A 12,588-nucleotide genomic window follows, 5' to 3' on the forward strand; every position below is an offset into this window, starting at 1 on the left:
TAAATAATTTTTGGTTTAATGCAATAAAAAGAGAATTGTTGATAAATGTTATAGGCTTAAGTAAAAATAATGTTTATTTGGCAATTATCAAATATAGGAACTGCAAAGACAAAACTATTCTAAAAAAATTTTTAAACATTTAAAAAAGACTTAGGAAACCAAATGTTTGAGATTCAAAGCCTGATTCTCATAATTTGAAATTAGACAACAAAAAAGAACAAATTATAAAGAAATAATTATTATTATTTCTCCATGGTTTTACAGCAAAATTTTTTATTAAGATTTCCCACACACAAGAGAACTTTCCTGCTAAAAGAGGAGAATCAAGTTCAAGTAGGAAATAACCTTTTTAAAATAGAAGAACAAGTACACTGGGACAAAGTTCACAGCAAAGACAGGCCTCACCATGAAATTTCCCACACCTAATGAAATTAGGACTTTTATGGTAAAACAAAACAAAACAAAACAAAAAAAGTTATTTTCAGTTTCCCAAAGAAATCATTTTCAAAGCCAGACACTCTCCCTCTCCCCACCCTACACCCTCAAGTAGGCCTTGGTGTCTGTTGTTCCCTTCTTTGTGTTCACGTAGACTTAAGGTTTAGCTCCCACTTACAAGTGAGAGTTTAGCTCACTTATAAGTCAGAACAAGTATTTGGTTTTCTTTTGCCTGACATTAATCTGCTTACGATTATGGCCTCCAGCTTCATCTATGTTGCTGCAAAGGAAATGAACTCATTCTTTTCTATGGCTATAGTATTCCATGGTGTATATGTACCATATTTTCTTTATCCAGTCTACCATTGATGGGCATTCAGGTTGATTCCATGACTTTGCTATTGTGAATAGTGCTGCAGTGAACATATGTGTGCATGTGTCTTGTGATAGAACGATTTATGTTCCTGTGGGTATATGCTCAATAACGGGATTGCTAGGTTAAATGGTACTTCTGTTTTAAGTTCTTGGAGAAATCGCCACACTGCTTTCCACAATGGCTGAACTAATTTACATGACCACCAGCAGCGTAAAAGCGTTCCCTTTCCTCTGCAACCTTACCAGCATGTCTTATTTTTTTTTGACTTTTTAATAATAGCCATTCTGACTGATGTAAGATTGTGTATTACTGTGATTTTGATTTGCATTTTTCTAATGATTAGAGATGTTGAGCATTTTCTCATGTTTATTGGCCACATGTATATCTTCTTTCGAAGAGTGCCTGTTCATCACCTTTGCCCACTTTTTAATGGAGTTGTTTGTTCTTTGGTAATTTGTTTAAGTTCCTTATAGATTCTGCATATTAGACCTTTATAGGATGCATAGTTGGCAAATTTTTTCTCCCTTTCTGTAGGTTATCTGTTTATTCTGCTGATAGTTTCTTTTGCTGTGCAGGAACTCTTTAGTTTAATTTGGTCCCATTTGTCAATTTTCGTTTTTGTTGGAATTGCTTTTGGTGTCTTTGTCATGAAATCTTTGCCCCAGCCTATATCCAGAATTGTGTTTTCTAGGTTATCTTCCAGGGTTTTTATAGTTTTAGGTCTTGACATTTAAGTCTGTAATCCATCTTGAGTTGATTTTTGTATATGGTGTAAGGACAGGGTCCGGTTTCAATCTTCTGCATATGGCTACCTAGTTATCCCACCCAGACATTTTTTGAATATAGCTAGTGTCCCACCATTTTTTGAGTACAGCTTCCTTTTCCCATTGCTTGTTTTGTAAACTTTGTCAAAGGGCAGATGGTTGTAGGTTTGTGGCAGTATTTCTGGGCTCTCTATTCTGTTCCATTGGTCTATGTGTCTGTTTTTGTACCAGTACCATGCTATTTTCATTACTGTAGCCTTGTAGTATAGTTTGAAGTCAGGTAATGTGATGTCTCCAGATTTGTTCTTTTTGCTTAGAATTGCCTTAGCTATTTGAACTCTTTTTTGGTTCCGCATGAATTTTAAAATAGTTCTTATTTCTAATTTCATGAAGAAAATCATTGGTAGTTTGATAGGAATAGCAATGATTCTCTAAATTGCTTTGGGCAGTATGGTTATTTTAGCAATATTGATTCTTCCTATCCATGAGCATGGGATGTTTTTCCATTTGCTTGTGTCATCTCTGATTTCTTTGAACAGTGTTTTATAATTCTCATTGTCGAGATCTTTCATCCCTCTGTATCTAGCTGTATTTCTAGATATTTTATTCCTTTTTTGGCTATTGTGAATGGGATTGTGTTCTTGATTTGACTCTCAGTTTGGATGTTGTTGGTGTATAGAAACACACAAACGATTTTTATACATTGATTTTGTATCCTGAAACTTTGCTGAAGTTGTTTAGCAGATCTAGATGCTTTTGGCCAGAGACTATGGGGTTTTCTAGGTATAGAATCATATCATCTGCAAACAGAGATAGTTTGACTTCTTCTCTTCCTGTTTGGATGCCTTTTCTTTCTTTCCCTGGACTGATTGCTCTGGCTAGGATTTCCAGTACTATGTTGAATAGGAGTGGTGACAGAGTACATCCTTGTGTTGTTCCAGTTTTCTAGGGGACTGCTTCCAGCTTTTGCCTATTCAGCATGGTGTTGTACATTTTCAATAACATGAGCTTGTGGCAGGATGACATTTAATTATCTGACCATTTCCATCTCTACAGTTTACTATTGTTTTTTGTTTAACAAAGAATGACCCTTAGTGCACAATTCCAATAGTACCCAATCTTTCTGTTCTTGGATGGGAAAATCACATGGCATGTGATCTAATAACTCTTTAATCCATTTTCCTCAATGTCACGAATAAGCTTCACCAACAGTTCATTATCTGATATCACCCTTTTCATATAGCATGATTATATCACAGGCAATGGATGATAGCAGAATGGAAGAGAAAGAATTAGCCCTGAACCAGCCCTTGGTCATATGAGGTCCAAGTAATGATAACAGTGAGTTATTATTAAAAGAAAAATGCTGATAATATAATCTTTGGCCTTGCAATAAAAAAGTACACCTTATTGCCTAGCTCCTATTGAAGTAAAGTTGATATGGTGATAGTGAAAGGAACAACAAACACCCATTGTGGATGCCCACTATCTTGTTCCGGACCTGCATTTACTAACCATCAGCTATGTATATAGGAATGTAACTAATATTTATACAGCAATTTACAGTAATTTAAAACATTTCAAATAGATTATTTTATTTGATCATTATGTGAAGGTTTTAGCTAGATAACTAGTCCTAAACTTACAACTAGAAAATGCCAGAATCAGGATCTGTAGCCCCCAGGCCAGTATACATTTCATCACTCACCACTCCTGTGCAGTTAGACAACAAAGATATTTATTGCCTATACGCCCTTTCTCAAGTCAGACTCCATCCCATTTATAAGAAAAAGAGTTTTCCACGGGTATCTTCTTTCTCATGCTTGCTCCTCTATAGAGGTCCAAAAAGTGGTCCAGATTCAACTGACCAACTGTTTGGTTCGGCACAGAACAGTGTTTTGTTTTTTGTTTGCTCATTTTGTTTTATTTTGTTTTGTTTTAAAGGAAATGCTTTTAAGAAGGGTAGGGGCTGCACTCTACATTTTGCTCCAGGTCCCACCATTTCCTATTGTTTTATGCAGGGCTGCTTAAGGCATTTGTCTTGCCTGCCTGGTCCTATAGGTGTGTAAACCCTGCCTGAAATGCTCTCAATTGTGTATACCAGGTCTGATTTGGTATGCTGTGGTTGTGAAATTTTGATTTATAGTCTAAAACAAACATTCAAAATGAGTGCATTACATCCTACATTTAACATCAATACATATTTCCACATGTATAATAAAGAAGGAAAAGAAAACCTAAAGAACGTTACTAAGAGCCCACTGCCTCATTCTCATGACTTCAAGACAGCTTATAAATCTTACTTTTTCAATCTGTTTTGTATGTGGTGGGGAATTCTGACAGCAAAATGTCATTTTACCCACATTACAAGCATAGGTAAATAGGTGAGTGATTACTACCAGAACCAGCATTTTCTGAAGGCAGGAGACCCACATATAGACATTCTACTCACTTGATCTTCCAACTTCCCTTTAAGGTCAGTGGCCTGATCTCACAGATTTCAACCATATGTCCTAGAACCTGTGTTACTCAAGCCTAAATGACACCCTCTGTGGGATACCAGAAGTCGCATAAAAATCTATATTTAGGAGGAAATGTTCTCTATACACACTACAGACTGCTTAGTATCTCAATCTGTGTATCTGCACTCAGATATATGGTGACTTCCATCTCAAGAAGTAGGTATATGCATTCTCATAATTAAATGACCATTTTGTGACTTTCTAATAGAAAGGAAGGCATCTTTAAAGATGAATTAAAGTCATAACTCTAGAAATCCAGCTGCTGACAACTCATATGAAAGTTTTATATTTCTTTTTTTGTTGTTGTTTTGAGACAAGATCTCACTCTGTCACACAGGAGGGCAGTGGTAAAAGCATAGCTCACTGCAACCTTGAACCTCTGGCCTCAAGCAATCCTCCCACTTCAGCCTCCCTGGCAGCTAGGACCACAGCCACATGCCATCACACCTGGCTAATTTTTTACTTTTTGCGGAGATGGGGTTTCAATTTATTGCCTAGCCTGGTCTTGAACTCTTGGCCTGAAGTGATCCTCTTGCCTTAGTCTCCCTAAAGAGCTGGGATTACAGCTATGAGCCACCATGCCTGGATTCATATGGGAATGTTTAAGCTAAAACAAAATCTCTTTCTCTGCCATACCATCCTCTACTATTCCAAAGACTTACAGAGCAGTACCACTATAAGCTGAAGTCGAAATCTTCTCACCACACTGTCATTTTTGTTAAAATTTTCTGTTTTTTAAAATAGATTGACAGCCAGAGTATATATTCACTCGTTCACTCAAGAAACCGTTACTGAATACTTATTCTGAGTTTGTACATATCATATGCTTTAGTAATCATGTCAGATGTCTAGATTTAGCCCAGATTTACGCATAGAATAATATGGTTTCTTATTATTGCCTCAGAGATGTTTACTATACATTTTAAGTTCATTAAATAGGAGATTCAAGTAATGGCCGGTAAAAAGAAATCAGGAGGAGAGGTTTTCTATGCCATAGTTTCTTACAAATATATTTGAAAGTGATTAGAAGGAACTCTTTTTTAATTCTCCATGCTCTGCACATTCTGGAGAGAATGAATGCTACTTTGTAGGGGCAGATAACCTTCAGAGAGCCAGGTCATTTAGCATGTGCAGTAGATTGCAGATTCAGGCACTTAGATGAAGGTCTAGGGCTTCAGTATGCAGATTCAGATTTCTGAAGGTCGGTCTAGGTATAGAGAAGAGCCATGGCTTCCTTTCTTCTCTACCTGACCTCCAGTGTAGCAAAGATGCCAAGAATTTAAATTAATCCGATTATCCTCTGGGAGTTACCCAGTCATACTATTTTGCCATAGAAACTTAGACCCATTCCATGAGGTTGTTCTCTAGATTGCTGGTTGCTACATACTTTAATAAACTGAGATTCTGAAGACAGAATATTGTTTTTCCTTCTTGGTGTTTGCTCCACAGTTGTGAAATATAGTAGTTATCTCGTAAAGATGTCAGAGTGCCTGTGAGTCAGGAGCTCAGGCTGTGGAAGGGCTAACTATAATGGTGGGAGTTGTTTCAAGCATCAGATCATAGTGACGCTTGCCTGAGACCCCATCCAATTCAATAGGCCCCTAGAGTGATGTGTAATTTGAGAGAGCTTATTCCCATCTGCTACTTTTTCAGCAAGAACTAGAGAACTCAATCTCTACTGAGAAAAAGGAATTAAATTTTTAAAAGAGAGCCTGTGTCTATATGTAAATTTCCTTTTGTAGTAATTAAAATTGGAAATAAAAATAGTTGGAAAATAAAATATAATATTATATAAAATAAAATATTGGAAAATAAAATAGTTGCATTACAAAACAGATGCATGGAAAATATCTTCCAGGGAATCAATCCCAAGAAACACCTTTTCTCATCAGTACTAATAATAACCCTTAATAGGCTGGGATAGTTGGGATTTTTCCCCATAGGGAAATGTGTGGTAAATCTGTAAGTCCTAAGTCCCAACACACAAACAAACATTCTACTGATTTAGTGAGCTCTCTACAGAGCAAATCATTGGATAAAATGACATCTGTTACGTTACTAAGTGGAAAATCGAGATACATGTTATTTTCTTCTTTGTACTACTTTAGTTGTCCTATATGTTTGATTAAATTAGAGTTTTTCCAGATGTCTTGAGTAGGCACGATTAATTACAATAGCTAAAGATTAAACAGGACACTACTGATCTGAACTTTTTTAGCACTTCACCCAGATAAATGAAAAGAGACAGTTAAAATTGTTGTATTATTTCCAGCCAGCACTGAGACAGTGAAGTTTGTTATGAGTCTGGTGAAAATTACCCCAGAATGAGATTGATTAGAACTTTCCTTAAAGTGAGATAACTTGGGAAAGCACACCCATACTGTGTCTTACACCAATCAGATGCTCGTAGATGCTTCTTCCTTCTCTTCTGGTGACCAAAGTTATGGTAGAGTACAGTGGCTTCACAAAATAAGCAACTTAATTGTCCTCTGTGTCAGAGAGCATTTTATGAGTCTTCATTCTGTTCCATTTCTTTGAAAGAGTTCTATAGAATCACAGTGGGTTAGATAATGAAATGGCACTGATATACCTTTCAGCCTGAAAATAATCCACACATGATTAAGAGAACTAACATTAAAAATTCACTGAGGGCCAGGCAGAGTGGCTCGCACCTGTAATCCCAGCACTGTGGGAGGCCGAGGTTGGCAGATGGCTTGGGCCCAGGAGTTTGAGACCAGCCTGGGCAACATGGTGAAACCTCAACTCAACAAAAAATACAAAAATTAGCTTGTTGTGTACCTGTTGTCCCAACTACTTGGGAGACTGAGGTGGGAGGATCACTTGGGCCCAGGAGGTGAAGGTTGTAATGAGAAAAAAAAAAATATTTGAAATCTTGCAATACTTTTTCATCTCCAATGGTAGATTGTTTTTTTCTTTGAGAATGGGTATCACTCTGTCATCTGGGCTGGAGTACAGTGGCTCAATCATGGCTCACTGCAGCCTCGATCTCCTGGGCTCAAGGCATCCTCCCACCTCAGTCTCTCAAGTAGCTGGGACTACCGTTGTGTACTCATGCTCCTGGCATTTTGTTTTGTTTTGTTTTAATTTATTGTAGAGACAGGGTCTCAGTATGTTGCCCAGATTGGTCTCAAATTCCCAGGCTCAAGCTATCCACCTGTCTTGGCCTCCAAAAATGCTGGCATTGCAGGTATAAGCCACCATGCTTGGCCAACAGTAGATTTTAATAACTTGTGTGTATAGAGTGTAATACCTAAAGTAATCACTTAAGCTATACAAAGAAATATACTTTAAAAATGGTATAGTGAATCAAAACTGAATTTAAAAAATGTTCAAATAACACAAAGACAGAAAAAAGAAAACAGAGAAAAAGAAGAACAAACAGATAATAAGAAACAAAATGCAGAGTTAAACCCTGTAACAGCAGTGGTTACATGCAAATGTAAATGGCCTAAATACACAGATTAAAACACAGATAATGGTAGAGTAGGCAAAACTATATATCAAATTATATAATGTTCAATATATAGTTTTAAGAAACTCATTTCAAAGGTAACAACACAGACTGGTTAAAATTTTTTAAATAAAAAAAGATGCATTATGCAAGCAGTGATCAAAGGAAAGCAAGGGTGGCTCTATTAACAAGAGATAAAATAGGCTTCAGAGCAATGAAAATCACTAGCATGAGAGAGGAATATTATGATTTTTAAAAGTCAATCGACCAAGAAGACATAGCAATGCTGAAGGTATATACACCAAACAGACCTGCAAAACATATGAAACAAAATCTGAGAGAACTAAAAGGAAAAATAAACAAATACAAAATTATAGCTGAAGATTTCAACACCCCTCTTTCAACAATTGATGGAACAACTAGACAGAAAATCAACAAGGATATAGGACTTAATGGCACCATTAATCACTAAAATCAAATCAACGTTTATAGAACACTCCATCCAACAAAAGAAGAATACACATTCTACTTCTTTTTTTTTTTTTGAGAAGGGGTCTCGCTCTGTTGCCCAGGTTGGAGTGCAGTGGTGCAATCTCAGCTCACTGCAACCTCCGCCTCCTGGGTTCAAGCGATTCTCCTGCCTCAGCCTCCTGAGTAGCTGGGACTAGAGGCGCACACAACAACGCCCAGCTAATTTTTGTATTTTTAGTAGACACAGGGTGTCACCATGTTGGCCAGGATGGTCTTGATCTCTTGACTTCATGATCCGCCCATCTTGGCTTCCCAAAGTGCTGGGATTACAGGTGTGAGCCACTGCACCCATAATACACATTCTTTCTATGTGCCCATGGAACATACACCAAGATAAACCATATTTTGGGCCATGAAACAATCGCAAAAAATTTAAAAGAACTGAAATCATATAGATAGTGTTCTCTGACCACTACAAGATTAAACTAGAAACCAATTAAAGAACCATAATAGGAAAATTGGTTCTCCAACTTGGAAGCTAAACAATATACTTCTAAGTAAGCCATGTGATAAAGAAGTCCCAATAAAAATTTTAAAAGTACATTGAACTAAAAGAAAATGAAAATACCACTATTAAAATTTGTGGGACATTTCTACAGAAGTGCTGAAATAGAATTTTAAAGTCCCAAATGTAAATATTATAAAAGAGGAAAAGTCCCTAATCAATAGTTAAGGTTTCATCTAAAGAAACTAGAAAAAGAGGAGCAAAATCAACCCAAAGCAAGCAGATGGTATGAAATAATAAAAAGCAGTCAATTAAGTAGAAAACAATAAAGCAATGAAGAAAATCAATGAAACAAAGACCTAGGATTTTTTTTTTTTTTAATCGATATAATTGACAACCTCCCCAAGACTACAAGAAAGAAGACACAGTATGCAATATCAGTAACCGGGTATATCAGTATGAACATCAAAGGATAATATGAGAATACTGGAAACAAACCTATAAACCTAAATTTGACAATTTAGATGAAATGGACCAATTCCTCAAAAAATATAAATTACCACAACTCAGCCAATAATTAAATGGATCATCCGAGTAGACCTATAAATATTAAGGTTTAATCGCTTGAGACCTCAAGAAAAGAAATCTCCAGGCCCAATGGCTTAACAGTGAATTTTACCAAATATTTGAAGAAAAAATTAATACCATTTGTATGTAATATGTTCTAGAATATAGAAGAGAAGTAGAGTAGTCAAAATTATCCAGATAAACAGAATATATCTACCTACTATAGAAAGAGAGAGGAAATTTATTTTAAGGAATTGACTGATATGGTTGCAGAGGTTGGCAAACCCAAAATCTGTAAGGTAGGCCAGCATATTACAGACCCAGGGAAGAGTTGATGTTGCAGTTTGTGTCCAAAGGTAGCCTGTTGATAGAATTCTCCCTCCCTCATAGAGGGTTGAATGAGGTCCACTCATATTATGGAGGATAATCTGCTTTACCTGATGTCTGTGGATTTACATGTTACTATAATCTAAAGAGTATATTCATAGAAACATTTAGAATAATGTTTGACCAAATATCTGGTTACCATAGACTAGGCTAGTCAAATTGACACATGAAATCAATCATCACAAGGAGGGAACACTTTTCAATGTATTATATAAAGCTACTATTGCCTTGATATCAAAACCAGACAAAGAAAATTAAGGCCAATAAAGCTCATAATATAGGCTCAAAAAATTCTGTAAAATGAAAACATATGATATTCAACAAAATGAAGAATAATTATACACCATGACCAAGTGGAGTTTATTCCAGAGATACCAGACGGGTACAATATGCTAAATTCAATCAATGTAATCTATCATTTTAACAGGCTAAAAAATTTACATGACCATATCAACTGATAAAGAAAAAACACTTGACAAAATTCAATATCTATAACTAAGAACTCTCAGAGAAATAGAGATAGAAGGAAAGTTAATCAAGTTATTCTCTTACAAAGAACTTACTCTCTTTTTGGAGAGCATTTATTAAAAAAACTTACATGTATCATTATACTCAGTAATGAAAGACTGATTGCTTTCCTCCTAAGATTGGGAACAAAGCAAGAATTTCCAGTCTCACCATTCTTATTCAACATAATGCTGGAAATCACAACCAGTGCAATAAGGCAAGAAAAGAAAAGAAGAAAGGAAAGGAAAGAAGAAAGGAAAGGAAAGGAAAGAAAATGAAAGGAAAGGAAAGAAGAAAGGAAAGGAAAGGAAAGAAAATGAAAGGAAAGGAAAGGAAAGGAGAAAGGAAAGGAAAGGAAAGGAAAGTAGAAAGGAAAGGAGAAAGGAAAGGGGAAAGGAAAGGAAAGGAAAGGAAAGTAGAAAGGAAAGGAGAAAGGAAAGTAGAAAGGAAAGGAGAAAGGAAAGGAAAGGAAAGGAGAAAGGAAAGGAAAGGAGAAAGGAAAGGGAAGGAGAAAGGAAAGGAGAAAGGAAAGTAGAAAGGAAAGGAGAAAGGAAAGGAAAGGAAAGGAGAAAGGAAAAGAAAGGAAAGGAGAAAGGAAAGGAAAGGAAAGGAGAAAGGAAAGGAAAGGAGAAAGGAAAGGGAAGGAGAAAGGAAAGGAGAAAGGAAAGAAAAGGAGAAAGGAAAGGAAAGGAAAGGAATACAGGTTGGAAAAGAAGAAACAAAACTATCCCTCTTTGAAAAGTTGGAGAAAATCCCAAGTACCAAAAACAAAAACAAAAACAAACAAAACAAAACAAAACAAAACAACAACAAAAAAAACAAGCCTTCTACGACTAATAAATGAGTTCAACAAAGTCTCAGGATACCAAAAAATACAACAATTAATTGTATTTTTATATAGTAGCAATGAACATGTAATTAAAAACACTAAAATAAAAAATGCATTGTCATTATAATCACTTTTTACAAAAATATCTTAGGTGTAAATCTAACAAAACACAGAGGACTTGTAGGGTGAAAATTGTGAAATGTTAATTTAAAAAATCAAAGAAGGTCTAAATAAATGGAGAGAAACACTGTCTTTATAGATTAGTAGATTCAATATAATGACACTCTCCTCAAATTAATATACAGGTTCAATACAATTCCAATCAAATCTCAGCAATTTTTTTTACCTATTTAAAAGATTATAGTAAAATCTATATGTGAAGGCAAAGGTACTAAAATAGCTAGACACTCTGAAAATATTTGAAGTAATGTGGGGAACTTTCCAAAGTGAATGATAGTTATCAAATCACATATCCAAGAAGCTCAGAGTATTCCAAGCAGAATAATAAATTTAAAAATCAATAAATAACCCATACATATTTATGCTTATTATATTAAAATGAAAAAAAAGAGGCAGAGACAAAGAGAAAGTATTGAATAAAGTCAAAGGAGGAAAAAATACCTTACCTATGGGAGGAACAAGGGAAATCACCAACCTAGGATTTTATATCAGCAAAGTTATTCTTCAAAAGTGAAGAATAAATAAAGACTTTCTCAGAAAAGCAAAATTATAGAAATAGACGACAGATCAGGGGTTGCCAGCTGTAAGTGCTGGAGAGGGAAGCAGGTGTGTTTATAAAAGGGCAACATGGGCCAGGTGCGGTGGCTCATGCCTGTAATCCCAGCACTTTGGGAGGCTGAGGCGGGTGGATCATGAGGTCAGGAGTTTGAGACCAGCCTGGCCAATATGGTGAAACCCAGTCTCTACTAAAAATACAAAAATTAGCTGGGCGTGGTGGCGCATACCTATAGTCCCAGCTACTCAAGAGGCTGAGGCAGAATCGCTTGAACCCGGGAAGTGAGGTTGCAGTGAGCCAAGATCACACCACTGCATTCCAGCCTTGGCAACAGAGCGAGATTCTATCTGAAAAAAAAAGGTGGGGGGAGGGGAGGCAACGTGAAGTTCCTTGTGTTGATGGAAATGTTCGATAACTTGACAATATCCTGGCTGTGGTTTACATTGTTTTGTAAACTGTTACCACTAGGGAATACTGGGTAAATGGTACCCGGATCTCTCTGTATGATGTCTTACTGCAAGTGAATCGACAATTATCTCAAATATAAAATTTAGTAGAAAAAAAAAAACTCAGCCTGTTACGAATCGTTTTTATGTATCCTCCTCCTGGGGCTGACCCTAATAAGCTGCGAAAGAATGTAAGCAGATGGCAGCCCTGCAGCAGTGGGCAGCAGGTGTCCATATCTGTGTCAGGCCCATGCTGGCCTCCCGCTCCAGGTGTGACTCATCCTATCTGGTCCTGGGCAGACACATGAAGTGTGGTGCTTATTCCCATGGTGGCTGGAGGAGCTGCAGACCTTGGCCTGGCTCCCATGTAGCATCCTGGCATCCATCTGCTAGCAGGTAGCTTCAACCCCCTGCTAACAATGCAACACCTCATTCCTGCCACAACAAGACCTATGTAGCACAGTGGTTCTCCTCACCTTGGATCAGTGACATGCTCTAGGGGTTTGGGGGAACTTTTCACATGTCTTTGCCCACAACTTCAAGAGCACATAAAACTGAGGAGACTCTGGCC

At 36.7% G+C, this 12,588-nt stretch overlaps 1 long non-coding RNA gene across 2 annotated transcripts in view; it reads right to left on the reverse strand.

Moving 5' to 3' along the window:
• Positions 1-12,588, reverse strand: part of LOC144341525 (uncharacterized) — a 145,707-nt gene that overhangs the window by 9,457 nt on the left and 123,662 nt on the right. For both annotated transcript variants that reach the window (XR_013418506.1, XR_013418505.1), the window contains exon 5: positions 11,801-11,918. This is a non-coding gene — a long non-coding RNA (uncharacterized LOC144341525). The remainder of the gene's footprint in view (positions 1-11,800; positions 11,919-12,588) is intronic.

This window comes from Macaca mulatta, chromosome 6 (assembly GCF_049350105.2).
Source record: "Macaca mulatta isolate MMU2019108-1 chromosome 6, T2T-MMU8v2.0, whole genome shotgun sequence".
NCBI classification, from domain to species: Eukaryota; Metazoa; Chordata; class Mammalia; order Primates; family Cercopithecidae; genus Macaca; species Macaca mulatta.